This window comes from Microcebus murinus, chromosome 16, assembly GCF_040939455.1.
Source record: "Microcebus murinus isolate Inina chromosome 16, M.murinus_Inina_mat1.0, whole genome shotgun sequence".
Taxonomy (NCBI): Eukaryota; Metazoa; Chordata; class Mammalia; order Primates; family Cheirogaleidae; genus Microcebus; species Microcebus murinus.
The window spans coordinates 42,573,711-42,588,735 of NC_134119.1; the positions used below are offsets into that span (position 1 = coordinate 42,573,711).

The 15,025-nt window shown below is 42.0% G+C and overlaps 1 protein-coding gene across 3 annotated transcripts in view; it reads left to right on the forward strand.

The window, feature by feature from the left end:
* RIN2 (Ras and Rab interactor 2) overlaps positions 1-15,025 on the forward strand; it is a 213,742-nt gene that overhangs the window by 41,761 nt on the left and 156,956 nt on the right. For all 3 annotated transcript variants that reach the window (XM_076011169.1, XM_076011167.1, XM_076011168.1), the window contains exon 2: positions 434-559. The gene's annotated coding sequence lies outside the window, so the exon portion shown is untranslated. The remainder of the gene's footprint in view (positions 1-433; positions 560-15,025) is intronic.

The following is a 15,025-nucleotide window of genomic DNA, read 5'->3' on the forward strand; positions in this document are numbered from 1 at the left end:
CAGTCAAGATGAAATAAGGGACACTTGGGAGTTTCATATTCAGCTTACGCCCATCTCCCAAATCCTAGATGGGGAGATTGTAGGATCTTCTTTGTAGGAGCTGGGATACAGAGGATACAAGGGATAAGGGGAAAATGAATTGTCACTTGACTGATAGAGAAGACAGGACTGTTGTGGATTAGACCATTTGGAGTTTTTTCTGAACGTCGGCACAGGGATTTAGGAGTGCATTCTGGTAAAGGAAGCCCACTCCTTAGTTTCCTGGTCCAGAGGTAGAGACGGGATCAGAATGGGAAGGAGAAGCCATCACTGTGCTCCCATTTATCAATGTGTCATCCCAGAGCCAAGCTGGGAAGCAGGTCCTCTGTGTGATCTTTCATGGTGTTTTAAAAATGCATGCAAAACCCTAAGCAGTCGATTCTGTGTGTTGTAGATGGAGACAAGAGATCCAGACTTCTGAACTTCTACCAGAAAAGATAAAATGTGCAAGCCCTGCAGAATGCTGGGGAGGTCAGCCTGAACTGGAGTGAGGGAAGAGCAGAGATGCTGGCTTGAAGGGGTATGTAACAATGAGGTTATAAAACCCAGTGTGCACCAACCCCAGGGTTTTTTATTTCATTTCCAAGCCTGTCAACATGATCGGGGCTATTTTATGCTGTATGGTATGTGGCTGTGGAAGTGAGTTTCCTCTGACAGGGTGTCAGGGAAGATGTTTTCCTGTTCCTAGATGTCTGAAGGATTCTGGTTGTGACAGAGTAGCAGCAGGGCCACACCAAGATCAGGACAGGTTAGGAGCCCCAGGAGCATAAAGTCTAACCACTCATAATTATGGAGTAGCCATGGGCCAGGCATGGCTGTAAGCACTTTAATAGGTTAATTCATTCACTTCTCACAATGACATCATGAAGTGGACACTGCTGTTGCTCCCATTTTAGAGAGGATGCCACCAGGGAGCCCAAAGAACCTGGTTGGCTGCCAAGAAAGGACATGGCCTTTACCATGTCCTCCTCTTCTTTTACTCCTCTTCTTTTTTCCCTCCTTGCCCCACTTTTCACTGATCTTTTTCATAGAATTATAACTCTCCGGAATGAAAAGATATTAGCATCAAAGGGATATCAGTATAGGTCACTGTGGCAGATCATATTTTCCAAAAATGACCACACAAATATTACTGCTCTTCTAGAATCTTGCTAGAATCTTGCTCCATTTTCCCTGCCCTTGAATCTGGGCAGGATTCAGTGACTGCCTTGACAGAGAGAATGTAGCAGAAGTGACACTGAGTGACATGAAAACCTATATCAGCAAAGACAACATGGCTTCCACCTGGGTCTCTGAATCCTTTGAGAGGCACACCCTTGAGACCCAGCCACCGTGTTTCAAGGAAGCCCAAGCCTCCCAGAGAGGTTATAGGTAGGCACTCAAGCTGACAGCCCCACTGACATGTGACTTTAGACAGCTGGCACTAGTCCCCAGCCTCTGACCTGCCTGCACTCATGCCGAGGGGAGCAGAGACAAGCTGTCCCTGATGAACCATCCTTGCTGAGCCCTGCCCCTATAGCAGATTCATGAGCAAAATCAGCATTGGCATCATTTTGAGCTATCTCATTTAAACCCTTAGCAACACCATTTAAGGTAGGTATCATTACACTCATTTACAAGTAAGAAAACTGAGGCCAAGTGAGATGCAAGTGACTCACCCAAGGCCACACAACTAGTGTGTGTTTTGCTGAGATTTAAACCCAAGGCTGCCTGATTTCAAGCTTATAAGGTTCACCAGTGCCCCTGCTACATGTTCCTTTTGGGCTAGGAGTTGGCGCCTTAGCTGCTGCTCAGACACAACTGCTGTCAGAAAGCAAGCCCTTGAGAAGTAAAAGGTCAAGAAAGCAACATTTTTGAGAACATCCTCTGCACAATATGTTGCAACTCTATTTCCTTAATTTGGACACTGATTAAATGGCTCCTGTCCAGGCTTAAATGTGGAGTTATCTCAGGAAGCTATCTTCCCTCCATGACCTTAGATCCTATGGTTTCTGCTCGTATTACATAATATGTTTTTTCCTATCATGTAAACTAATAGTCATTGTATGATTATATGATCAATATTTCTATGCCTCACTTGACTTTGTAAAGGCCAGGGATTGGTCTGTCTCTCATATTCCTCACCTCATTTCTTCTAGCAAAGACCCTGACCTGAGCAGACAATGAATAAATGCATGTTAAAGAAACAGCAAAGGGCATTAAATGTAAATTTTCTTGATAATGAGGATGACAGGGTGAGCAAGTGCATTGTTTCACATATACACACTGATGCCTTATCATGTGTCGAAGGTTTATCTTTTGAGGCCAAAGATTTCTTTCTCACTTCCTCTGTCCTTCCTGTTGCATAAAACATCTTTGTGTTTGACTTTTATAAATAAATAACTTCACTAAAATGCAACCATAAACTAAACAATAACAGGAATTTCCACAGGGCTCTGAGCCTGCACTATATTATATTCAAGTGGAAAAGTTGTTATCCAAGTGGAAAATTGTTTCCAAGGTGGGAAAAGGGAGTTGGAGAACTGACATTGGTATGAGTGTTGAAAAATGAAATATGTAACTTCTGCATTCTTTTTGGTCAGCCTTTGCTGACGGGAATTGTGGCCCTTCTCTATTCACTCATATTTAGGAGTGTGTGAGTGCCTGCCACTGCGGCTACTTGAGAACTGTGAACAACTCTCATCTTTACATTGTCCAGAACATCCAATACTTGACCCTACACTTAGGAGCAATAAAGTCCAATATAATGGAGGTGGCAGCAGGACCAGAATATGAGGATGTTTTAAAATTACTATTATGAAGGATGGATAAATGCATGCAAGATGTTAGATAAGTTTAATCCTTTAATTGTATTTTTATTGCCTAGTCTGTCAGTTAACTTTTGCTGCCTAATAAACTGCCTCAAAACTTAGTAGCTTAAAATAACAGCCATGTATTATTAATAGTTCACGATTCTGTGGGTTGGCAATTTGGGCTGGACACAGCTGGGCCAGCTGGGCTGCCTTGAGCATCTTCGATCACCTGGCAGCCTGGCCAGGAGCTGACTGGTAGAGGATGGCCTTGGCCTGGGAGGGCTCATCTGTGATCTGCATGCCTCTGGTCCTCCAGCAGTGTAGACTGAGCTCATTCACTCAGAAGCGAGGCCCCAAGGGAGAGAGCACTCAAGGCTTCCTGAGGATTGGCCTTGAAAATGAGACAGCGTGACTTCTGCCACATCCTATTGGCCAAAGCAAGTCACCGGCCAGTTCAGATTCCAGAGATGAGAAATAGACCCCAGCCCTTGGTGGGAGGAGCTGCTTGGGCACCCTGCTAGAGGCAGGGGTTCAGAGAGGGTGGAGGACTGTGGTCATCTTTGCAACCAACACCCACGTAAAATGCAAATATTTCACCGAGGGAATTAATGACATTGCAAAGGAAAGGAAATCATTTGCATGGTTTGTGACTTATGAGAAAAACTGAATGGGTTTGAGAGATGGGGGTGGGCAGAGCACAGGGTTGACAGCTGGTAGTAAAGACAAAGAGTCTTTTTCTCTGCTGCTTCCTCCCATTGTCAGCTGCGGGTGCAAGCAACAAGGGCTGGGCAGGCAGATGGGAAGTAAGGACTAAAGCAGCCACTTTCATGTCTAACTCAGTAGAAAGAGACCTCTGGAATTTGACAGACCTGGCGTGGTCTCAGTTCTGCCTCCTTCCTGCCACCTAGCTCCAAGTTCCATACAGGAACTTATCTGATAGGTCTTGTTTGTTGGAAGCGTGTGGGGACCACCAAAGAGGGAGGGGAAGGGCCAAATGGTCTGTCTCCAGTATCTTTTTTTCCCCATGGATTTGAGGAAGGCTTCAACTTATGAACACCTGGCCTCGTAATACTACCACCATATCTGTTTTCTTTTAGCATATTATGGGTGTACAAGTGTTAAGGTTACATATATTGTCCATTCCACCACATTAATTGTTGCATGTAATCATCGCCATAGCCCTATAAGGGTGGAGTTATTATTATTCTTATTTCAGAAATGGGGAAACTGAGCCCTAAGAGGCTAAGCAGCTCGCCCTAGATCACACAGTTAGGTGGTGACAAGGTGGAATTTGAAGCTGGGCCGTGTGGTGTCACGGCACCCTGTGCTCTCACCCCACTTCAAGATGGACTTCCTGCCAGGCAGGAGTGGCTGCCCACACCAGGGATAGTCAGGGTCCTGGGGTTTGGCCTCCCTCCCTCTTCCCCTTGCCACCGTGTGATTGACAGGCCGGGGATGGGAGGGGTGTTACAGAAAGGTCAGTCAGTGGGATGACCTCGCTGGAGGCGAATTCCCTGGCAAGCAATAAGTGGACTACCTTTGGGTGGGCCTCGACCTTTACCTGGGTAATTAGGGATGGACGATTTTTAATGCCAACTGGGTAATCCCTTTTCTTCCCCCGGCTGAGTCCTGTGGGCCTCCCAAAGGCTGGGTTTGAGTAGTACTCTCTTTCATGGCACTAGCAAGCCCTAGTCGTCTGTCCAACAGGGCGAAGTCCTGCAGCCATTCCTGAGCCTAGTTGGAATAAGTCCTCACTCGGGCACAGTCCTCTGGAAACGCCTCCGTGCCTCAGCTCTGCACACCAAAGAATGCAGCCTGGCCGGTATCTCCCACCGGACGCCCCTCTTTTATCTTCTCTGGCTGTCTGGCTTCTCCTCCCCTTGATGCAAAAGAATTTCACTAACCAAATAAAATTCACGGAGGTGCTTTGTTTTCTCTGTTGTTCTCCGTGCTCCATGTTCAGGAAAAGGCTCGTGCTGCCATCCCCTGGCTGAGAATTTTAAAGTGGTTTGATGAAGATGGAATTGATCCCTCTTCTCTTCATTCTCTTTTCTCTCCTTACTTTCCTCAATCTTATCCCATTCTTTCCAACACTGGCACCTGCAGCCTAGAAGCCTGATAGTAACGAGGATAAGCAAGTCTCGCTTGAAAATAAATAGCACTTACCAAAAGCCTGCTGTGACTCAGGTCCTGTTCTAAGCATATTGCATGTTACTACTGCCTCACATGAGGTTGGCAGGCACTCTTCTTGTCCCCATTTTACAGATGATGAAACTGAGGCACCGAGAGGTGAAGTCTTCTGTGTGTCGTTACATCTGGCACATTCACGCGCTCAATGTGTGTTAGTTATTATTTGTAAAAACGAGGCTGTGCCTTAGTTTGGGTCAAGAGCTGGGGTGCAAGTGTTTCCAGGGGTGGCGCTGCCCAGAAGCACAGTGAAGGAGTGGAGAGTGGGATGAGGAGGGTGAAGGGGCCGTAGAGTCTGTGACCACGAGCAGGCTGCCACTGTGGGCTCAGTTCCCCTGGGGCACATGGCAGACTGTGTAGGATACATCTTGGAATTGTCCCACTAAGGGACACAAATGTTGAGGTGTTTGTGGGAGAATTTAATGGGGACCTTTTTAAATCAATGATGAACATCATGATTATATCCTGAATGTTGCCATCCATTTGTGCAGGGAAGTGGGAAAACCTAGTATGCATTACTCCCCTTGGCTTCCTGCACTTCTTCTTTGCTCCTGGTATCAGCTCTTACATGTGCAACAAACCACCCCCAAACTCCGTGGGAAAATTGATAAAAAGCATCTATTTAGCTCATGCAACTGAAGGTTGGCTGGGGTCTGGCTGATCTTGGTGGGGCTCAGCTAAGCGACTGCTTCCTGTGTAGGTCCAGCTAGGCCTGACTTCTCTCCGAGGTTCGGGCCAGCAACACCTGGGCACATTCTAAGTCCAGGTCGGTGGGCAGTAGCTACCTCTGGGAAGTTCTTCTCATGACAAGGATAAAAGTGCGGGAGGACAAGAGGAAACTTTAAGTGAGGCCACTTGAAGCCGTGGGTTGGAACTGATACGCTTGACATTTCTGTATTATTCTACTGGCCAAAGCAGGTCACATGGCCAAACTTAAATCAATGGGCAGAGAAATAGAATCAGTCTTTGCTGGAGGAATTTCTACTTAAGACCACACTTCCTCTGCCTTCTACCAAATTAGGCAAATATAATGCAAAATGTAAAAGCCTTTACCAATGGCAGTTTTAGGTATCACTTTGGGCAAGAATCCCAAATGCTTAATGATATTCTAATTTGTTATTAACGAGAGAGAAAATGATGTTATTAATAGAAGCTGTATACCCTTAGGTTCCAGGAACCTCTTTGTTATCTCAGACCTTAGCTAGGAGATGTGACCTTACCTTATATGACAGCCTTGTTCATCTTAGACTCAGAAGTCTGTGGAGTTGGTGAGCTTGTTCCTCCCGTGATAACAAACCTGTTACCCCCTTCAGTAGCTGCCCAAAATGGTTAGACTTGGAATCAGCACATATCAGTTGCTCCAGCTCGTCAGAATGAAATAAGAGCAGCAAGTAGAATGAATAAATTGTCAAGTAAATTGTGTGTGTTTTCCTACATTTTAGGAGAAGGTTTGAATTCTGTAAAAGTGTCATTTCTTTGCTTCTCTGAATACCTTGGCTGGCTCATCTGGCACGGATGCAATTTAGCTGGAAGGAGAAGAGGCAAAGCTTTTATGTTGGTTGGAATTTGCAGCCATAAATTTACAGGACTTTTTCCAAGTTAGCATGGAAAAGACTTGCCGTTTTATGCTTTTTGTGAGTTACAAGTCATAAAGCATATGCTAGGAGTGGCATCGCTGTTGGGTTCTTGGCTGTGTATAGAAGGTCTGCGGAAGAAACCTAAGCCTGGAATGATTAAATGTCTCTCCAAACACTCGTAAGTTATTTATACTGTGCGCATTGCCCAAGCAAGCGGGTGAACGCAGACCTTGATATGTCTTAACAATGGTACCTTCTTTGGCTTAATAGAGCATGATAATCAAACTGTTAATGAAATCATGTGCCTTATTAATGCTGTTAAAATTCCCACATTCTTAGTGGCTGGTTCCTGTCTGTATAAATGCACAAGGATTAAGTGGAAACTACCAGATGTGTAAGCCAATTAGTTAAGTGTCAGTTCTTGGTGATGGCTTATTTTGGGGTCCCCCAAAAGAAGACCCTTAGATAAGGATTTAGATGCAAGTAATTTACTTGGCGGGTGATTCCAGGAAGGATGGTAGGGCATGGGGAAATGAGACAGGGGAGGGGAAGTATAGTAACTAGTGTTAATGAGCAGATTACCACTGTGGGCACCTGGGTCTCATTCGTGCCAGGACCTCTGGAAGGTGGTGGAGACTGCACCTCCGAGTTGTTTACCCAAGGAGGGAAGGAACTGGGGTATTTATCCACAACTCCCACCCATTACTGGCGCAGTAACTTCCTGACATTTCTGGCCCACCCATGAGTGTTCAAGTATGCTCCTGTCACCAGAGAGTCTTTGGGAAGAGAGTCATGGGGACTTGCCGTGGGGAACCCTTGACATGGATGGGAACAGTGGGTGTCAAGGGGACAAGGGTGAGACACCGTTAGCCTCTGCCACAGGGCACTTGAGACATTTTGAGGAATGAAAGAAGGCAATATGTAGTTTTTAAAACTGAGCACAACAGACGCTAAATATCTCCAAAGCCTTTGGACTGAAAGAAGAAAGGAGAACATTTTTTTTGGCATGGCTGTTTATTTAAATTTGGGCACAGCCATGCAATGAACCATTATTGTTAATATAACCACTAAAAAAAAGGAGGAAGAACTCCTGTGCTGATGTGAAGGAAAAAAACACAGTACATAACAATATTTGGAATATGCTCCCATTTTTATAAACAGCTTTGGGTATAATTTACATATTATAAAATCCATTTTAAGTATACAAGTATGGACGTTTTAGTAAATTTATATAGCTTTCTAGAAAGTTCTTGTAAATGGAATCATACCACTTGTGGTCTTTTGTGCCTGACAACTTTCGCTCAGGATAGTGTTATTACGGTAATCCATGTTGTATCATGTATCAATAGTCTGTTCCCTTTTTACTGCTGAATAGTATGTCACTGTGTGGCTATATCACATTTTGTTTATCCATTCTGCAGCTGGTAGACATTTGGATTGGTTTTAGTTTTATTGTTATAAATAATGCTACTTTGAACATCCACATAGAAATCTTCATGTGGGCATATATTTTCATTTCTCTTGAGTAGGTACCTACGAGTTAGAATTTCTGGCTAATAGGGTGAGTGTATGTTTAGTTTTTTAAGAAATTACAGAACTGTTTTCCAAAGAGGCTGTACTGTTTTATGTTCCCATCATCTACACGGGAGAGTTCCAGTTTTTTCAAGTCCTCACCAACAGTTGGTATTATCAGTCTTTTTATTTCAGCCCTTCTGCTAGATGTGTAGTGGCATCTTATTGTGATTTTAGAATTTCCCTAATGACAGATGATGTTAAGCATCTTTTTATGTGCTTATTTGCCATTTACACATCTTTGATGAAATGTCTGTTCAAATCTTTTGCTTGTTTTGTGTTGGGTTGTTTTTCTTCTTCTTGAGTAGTAAGGGTTCTGGACCACTGCAGTTTTTTCTACAAGTTCAAAATTATTTTCAAATAAAAAATTAAAAAAACAATTCTAACTCATGCCTCCAAGCCTCCACCAGAACAGTGTGCTCAGGAATTGTTTTGTAGTGTGGACATCCTCACCGAAAGATTCAAAAGGAAGGGCAAGATCAGATTTTTAATCTTTTGCCAGAAATAGTCATTGTCTGGGAACAACACAATAGATCTTTTAAAATCAAGACATACTCCCTTGATTACTTCTTGTCTGCGAATGAAAAATTGGTGGTTAAAAATGTCCAGATGTTACAAATAGGCAGACATGAAAGTGCTTATGATTCTCTTCCTTTCTTTAGTGGCCGCAGAAGTTCCTCAGCTTCCTCAGCCTTTTCCCTTTGAGTATGATCAACAGTCATTTGCTTTGTATCTGCCTAATAGTGTAGGGTCAGACTATGAAGATGGAGGAATGAAGCAAAGCTGTTCAACCACCTCTGCAGCATGGACGCAGGTCCCTCTGGGCTCCACCAGAGACTGCCCCACTCCCATCCACGCCACCTTGGCTTCCTGCACAGTCAGCCCCATTTGTAGGGGTCAGCTCTCCTCCACTTCCCCCTAAATCCGCTACTTCTTTCTACTGTTTCTCATGTGATGAAAGTCAACCAAATATACATGCCTGTAGCTAATTTACTGAGTTCAAACAGAAATCAATGGACCAATCAGCCAATAGCAGATGAAATTAAGAACAGTAAGGTGGGAAAGGAAGATATTCCAATCCATTTGCCATATGTTCACTTTGGGCCAGTTGGCTTCTACTTATTGGCTTTTAATTTTTCAAATATTTAGTGAGTGTCAATCATTCATTCATTCACTCATTCTTTAAGGACACCTAATATGCACCTGTTACTGTGTGAGCGTAGGGGGAATTAGCAGTGGAAAAAGGTGGCAAAGTGCTTTCCCCCAACAGGTTGCCACCCTAGTGGGAGAAATAGATGAAAACAAGTGAGTAAATAAATACACAATACATGTCAGGTTATATAATAGGCATTATAAAATGAAATAAAACAAAAATAAAGGAGTAGGGACAGATGAATGCATAAAAATTCTGGAAGGATGTGCTTCAGAGGATTAACAAATAGAGCTGTATAGATTTTTAAATTTATATCTTCTAAATTTTCTAGAACAAGCATGTATTGCTTGTGTAATAAAAATGTTATTCTAAATTTACAAAAAGCATTGAATTTGAATGTCCACATGATTATCACCTGTTATATCATAATTTTATAAGAAAAACATTGGAAAAATTCAGATGGAAAACAATACATAGTCTTTATTAGCTGGGGTGTGGTTTCAACATGTTTTGGGAATATTGATATCTGGAAATATAAGATAAATAATTACAGAAAACCAGACGTGTTTATAAAATACCTTCCAGATGGGTAATTTGAAATGATGAATAATCTCTTCCAGTCTTAGGAAATGGCAAAATGTGCTAAGTAGGTCAGAATGGAAAAATAGTAGCATTAAATGCAAGAAACAAAGACCATGATATTTGAGCCCAAAACGCTGTTTCTGATGTTGTTGCATTTTGTTATGTTTTTACCAGCAAACGGAGTGCAAATGTGTGTTTATTAGGTCACACAACTAAATATAAAGTGAAGATTGTAGTTATTTGGTTAGCTTGGCCCAAGGAGACATCCAAACTTGGAAAAATCAGACAATAATAAATCACTTGAAGGCTCAACCCGCACTATCTGGCGTGGACTCAGCTCCCTGGAGCACATGGATGGGTGTCAGTGTTGCACACTTATTCCTTCCTTCCCTCTTCTCTTCCCCTCCTCAATGCTTCCACAGCCTGACTGCGCCTTGTCATTGATGGGCATTGCCTTCCAAAAAAGGTGACATGTTTATTTTCTAACATCACCACTGATTACAACAACAACCACTCACAACAACTGGCCACACAACGTCTTCACCAAGACATCCACCCAAAGCCTTCTGTTCCGACGCTGCTAAAGTTGTTCAATCTCTGGTCTATACTGATTTAAAAATCTACTTGGCCATCTCTGGTGCTGGAATAAACCAAACCCTATCCAAATATTAACTTCATTTTGTTTCATAAACTTGGTCATGTCCTATTTATTCACTTATGCACCAAGCTAAAAATTTGTCTCTGCATGGGTTATTAGTGGGCTCATAAGACTTTAAGTCTGAGCTCTATGGCTTTTTGCCTAATTTCTAGCAGGTTTCAAAGTGATTGCTTGATCCCAACAACTTTGAGGCTTGCTTTTCATTTGTTTGTTTGTTTGTTTTTTAACTTGCTTGTTGAGGCCAACAAGGATTGTAACTTTCACTCTCTTATTTTGTGTTCCTGGATAATTCAGTTTTGAAAAATCAAATTATGCTAGTTGAAAGAAGGCCTAGAATGAGGCAAGAACTCTATTTACACAGTAATTTAAGCAAAAGTTAAAATATTTGTTTGATAGTACTCAATAAAAATGAAAGAAGGTATATATATATATAGGAATATTTGAGATTAGTGGAATAATGATACATTGACTCATTTTTTTCTTATAACAAATACCAGCTTCACCCAAAATAATTCATTTCTTTTTATGTAACTACATTTTGCATTATGCTAGTTCAATTCTGCCATCAATAGATTTGATGGGCTTTGTTTTGAAAAGTTGCTTTTCTTTTTCTTCTTTGACTTTTAAAAAGCAGAAGTTACACTGACATGCTCAGTGTGGTATTTGCTGATGCATGAGTGGTTTTAATTTTTAGGTTTGTTGCCCCTCAACATTTTCTTTTAGTGGATGTGAATCACAGCTCTATTTTTCATTCCTGAGCACTGTGATTCATTGCCACCGACTTCCTCTGGCGCACACACTACACCACAGAGTCCTGTGGGAAATCGATTAGTCACTGCTGACCAAGGCCCCCTGCGTGCCCACGGTTGGCATCAGCTCAGACAGTGTCCTCGCGGGAGAGATGACAGTTGCTGTAGTATCTTCCTTTGGAGAAATAATAAAGCCTCGGTTTGGGGGTTCGTAGCAATCCATGGATTCATCTTTATAATATACAGACAAATTTGATATTGAAAAAGACAAATGTCTCATTGGTTAAGAAGCTTTTTGGGTACACTTCTGCCCTCAGGAAACAGGCATGAGACTTCACAGAGCAGGGTGCAGTGGCTCACACCTATAATCCCAGCTACTCCAGAGGAAGAGGTGGGAGAATCACTTGAGTCCAGGAGTTCGAGGCTGCAGTGAGCTATGATTGCACCACTGCACTCCAGCCTGGATGACAGAGTGAGACTCTATTAAAAAAAAAAAAAAAAAAAAAAAAGAGTAGATCTCAGCCCCCTTGCCTGTGGCACATGAATAGGGTGGGTTGTGGATGGGTTGAATCTTACTATATTAATGTAGCTTTGAAAAACCTGAAACACATTTATTTATCTCAAACATATTTTTTTCTAACCTACTCAAGTCTAATTTTCAACAAATTTTAAGCCAAGGGAATTTTCTTTATAAGCTAGACTTACAGAGACATTCCTAAAGTCACACCTGAATTATACTCAGTTATTCTTGATAGGTCTTCACGAGCATTTAGCATTGCCCAGTGACAGCTTGTGACCACCTATTCCTCAGGTGTAGATCCACCCCGCCTCTATTTGTAGCATCTAACCTAAGGGTGCTTCGGCTGCCAGCTCTGTAATAAAGAGAACTCTACCTGTCCTGTTCAGCAGAAAGCCTCTACAAGTGTAAGGAATTAGAGCTATTTAAAAACAGGGACGAATGGTTAACCAGTTACATAGGCCAAATAATGAGCCCTGGGTAGCACTGGGAAACGATTTTCACCTTGCTAGGTCTCAGGTTTCTTATACGCCTGTTAGCATGGAGAGTGACAGGTGGCAATGCAAACAGTAAACAGTGCACTCCAGGTAGGGGTTAGACATGATTGACCTACAAGCAGAACCCGGTCACCCAACCAAAAAGCCTGATCAAATACTAGGTGAACCCATAGGAGTACCACTCTTAACCTTTGGAGTTAGGCTCACCAGCTCTCTCTTGCTGAGACAACAGAGCTCCTCTCTGGAGGTTTCTGCTCCTATGTGTCCTGTTGATCATCTGGTAGCTCTGGATAACAGACATCATAAGAGCCTTTCTGGTTGGAATTGGAATTTGATGTTGGCATGCTGTTGGGGAGAGGGCTTCTAAGGGGAAATCAGGAGAGCCAGCTTCCTCCCCAGCTCTGGTTCTGGCCAGTTTTGAGCACCTGGGGATGTAACATAGCCTTCCAGCCTCACTCTCTCCATGGATGGAATCAGTTAGGGAGATCTCTACCGGAAGGCCTTGAGTGCTATATGGAAAAGGGTTCTGAGGTATCACATTGAGAAACAGTGCCAGAGAGAGAAGTCAGCGTGCCAGGTATCTGCCATCCATGTGCTCGATGATCCCCCAGCTTGCAGCCACAACTCTAAGATGATGTGACTTATGACAAGTCTAGCAGGCCGTGTTTGTTGGTAATGTCATGAATAACTGGCTAGCCTGCACACTCGCCAGCAACCTTCACAGGTGTAAAATCTTAACTACCAGGGGAAGCCCAGGTCTTAGGCTGTTCCCCCAGTTGGATCCTGGCTTGCTCATCTGTACAGCACAGTGCCCGTGAGCTGATCGGCCTTGGGAGCGAATGCCTGGTGGGGAAACTTGCTGTTCTGGAATTTGTAAGCCAAGAAAAATACACGGCTTTTTCAAAAGATGTCTTTGCTGAGATTAAAATCAAAGAGAGAGTGAATGGTCTTAGCGAGTGTTTCTCATAGATCCCTGTTCTACAATTAGAGGTATTAGATATCTGACTGGCCTCTCTTTCTCCAAACAATCAGGCCAGGGGAACACTGATAAAACCAACTTTCATAAAGCCTTTTTTGTTTCAGTTTCCATTTTCACTGGAATGTTAAGTTTTGTTTTTCTTGTTACTCCTGGTTGTTACCACGAGGAAGAGAAATTTATTTCAATGTAAGTGAAAGGAAGTTTGTTCTCTCTAGCTTTTTAGTTATTTCGTATTTTAGTCAATTTTATAATATATATCTCACTTTGGTATTTTTCTGACAATCAGTTATCTATTTCCCATTTGTAAGATATTTGTTTATTATTACTGAAGACAACAGAGATATATAGGCTGGTACCCTAAAATATTGCAGTTTTTCTCTTAGAAAAACTGTGTTCACTAGCAACTCTTAATATTTTATAACTTGCTCTTTCATTACTTATTGTCCCCGAAAGGCTTAACATTTTAAATTAGTCCCCCCATGGTTAATACTGTTAATACCTATTCTCCTAGATACTTGTTGTATTGTTGATCTATTAAAAAACTACATAAAGATTTAATAATAAAAAATAAAGATAATCATCCCAATACAAAACGTGTAAAAGACACGAACAGGCCATCACAAAACATACAAATGAATAATGATGCAAACATTGAGTGTTTACTAAGTGTGCCAGGCACTATTCTAAACATGTTACTCTATCAAGTCATTTAATTTTACAATAGCCCTATAAAGAAAACTCTGTCATGATCCTTATTTTACCAGTGGAGAAACTGTGGCCTCCCTTTGATGGATCACACTCATTTTAAAAGGAATGCCCTATAGGTATAAAAGGGATGAGGTGGATATAATTGTGTTAACATGAAAAGATGTCCATGTTCTATTATAAAATGTAAAATGCATATCACAGGACAGTATGTATAATGGGATACCTTTATATAAAAATGTGGGCATATACATAAAGTCTGGAAGGATTAATGAAATTTATTTCTAGGTGGGAAAGGATTAGAGGGTGTCTTAGTCAGCTCAGGTTGCTATAACAAAATACCATAGGCTGGCAGCTTAAACAACAGAAATTTATTTCTGTGGATTCTGGAGGCTAAGATGTCTGAGGTCAGGGTACAGCATTGTCAGGTTCTGGTGAAGGTCCTCTTCCTGGCTTGCAGACAGTACCCTCTCACTGTGTCCTCACATGGCAGAGAGAAAGAGAACAAGTAAGCTTGCTGGTGTCTCTTCTTTAAGGGCACTAATCCCATCATGGGGGCCCCACCCTCATGACCTCATCTAAACCTAATAACCTCCCAAAGGTGACACCTCCAAATACCTTCACATTAGGGGTTAGGGCTTCAACATATGAATTCACATTCGGTATATAACAAAGGAAGACTCTCCCTTTTTATTTGTATACTTTTGTGTTGTTTCAATTTTTACAAAGAATATTTATTATTTAATGATTGAAAATATACTTTCAATTTGAAAACAAAAGCATAGTGCTGGAAGGGATTGGCAATGACACCTAATTCAAATTTTCAATTTGTGTGGGTCATCAAAGAGATTTAATGACTTTTCCCAGCTCACATAAATGCAAATGCAAATGCAAACTCAAATTCTAGTCTGGTGCTCTTTCTGCTATAACATGTCACAGATTATTGTAATTATATAAAAATATTAAAAATAAAACAATGACATCATATGGTTCTCATTAAATTCAAAAGGCCAAAACA